The sequence below is a fragment of the Tenrec ecaudatus genome, unplaced genomic scaffold (genome assembly GCF_050624435.1).
Source record: "Tenrec ecaudatus isolate mTenEca1 unplaced genomic scaffold, mTenEca1.hap1 Scaffold_214, whole genome shotgun sequence".
Lineage (NCBI taxonomy): Eukaryota > Metazoa > Chordata > Mammalia > Afrosoricida > Tenrecidae > Tenrec > Tenrec ecaudatus.
In genome coordinates this window covers 395,399-396,677 of record NW_027458382.1, presented here as the reverse complement: position 1 = coordinate 396,677, position 1,279 = coordinate 395,399, and positions in this window count along the sequence as shown.

Here is a 1,279-nt window from a genome sequence, read left to right as displayed (position 1 = left end):
GGCTTAGCCTTAGGGTAGACATACGGTTAGCGTTAGGGCTTGGTTTAGGGTGAGCCTTAGGTTAGGGTTAAGTTTAAGTTTAGGAGTATACAGAGTTAGACCTAGGCTTAGGGTTACATCTCTGTTTAGGTTCAGACCTAGGGTTAGGTTTTCACCTAGGTTAGGGTTAGGATTAGGGTTGGTTTTAGGATAGGATTTAGGTTTGAGGTTTAAGTGTTGGATTATTGGAAGTACATCGGCTCTCACTGGTTTTCCTTCACGATCAAAATGTTTCTGAGATACAAGGTTTAAGGCAAATCTTGCTTCTTGCCGGTTTCAAGGTAAAAGAGGCGCCACCTGCAGTTTGTTTTTTCCGTCAAACTTACGCTCGCTCTTTGAGAATCTTGGGTCTTTGGGAAAGCCGTGAGTCCAGCAAGCTTTTCAGATTAAGTGTGCCCCAAGCAGTAGGTTCTATCTCTGAGCAATACAGCCCGTGGAATTCCTGGGAATCTGGAACCCTGCCATGAAGTTCAGCCTGGTTGTTATTTTCACACGGAAGAAACTCCTTTGAGGTTCCCATGCCTCTGTACACTGATGCTTGCAGCAACGTCATGTCTCACAGGTCAATAGTGGCTCTTTAAGTTTCTCTGCTATAGGGAAAAGGGTGAAGCGCCTGGGTTCCCCTGCTTCACTACTTCATGGCCTGAAGATGTTTGTAGGCACATCGGCAAATCCATCGGTGGCAATTCTCTCATTGTCACTGCGATGGGAAGATTTCTTATTCGTTAAAGAAGCATTAAAACAGACTGGTAGTTCTGGGCCACTGTTCTTGGTGGCAAGAGATTGAAACCAAGTCCCGTGCTGTGGTTGACTTCTTTCACTAGTTTAATGACATCGAGTCCCATCCATATTATAGATTGTGCCAATTCTTCATTTCTCCGATTGGCTGAGTAACATCAGCAGCAGCAGTAGTGTGTACACATATATATCACATTTTCCTATTCATGGGCATTAGGTGGTTCTTATCTTCACCCATTGCAAATAGTATAGCAAGGAATGTTGGTGTACAAGTCTGTTTGCATGTCTTTTCAAATCTGGGTGTAGTAGATCAGATTTTTGTTGAGCTGCGACACTACTACCTACATTAGCGATACCATTTTACATTCCTACCAGCAATGGATACAGGAAATTTTTTTTTTTTGGTAGTGAGTTTGGTTAGGTTTATTTATTTTATTAAATCCTTTTATTGGGGGCTTGTATAACTAACTCTTTGCACAATCCATAAATCCATCTATTATGT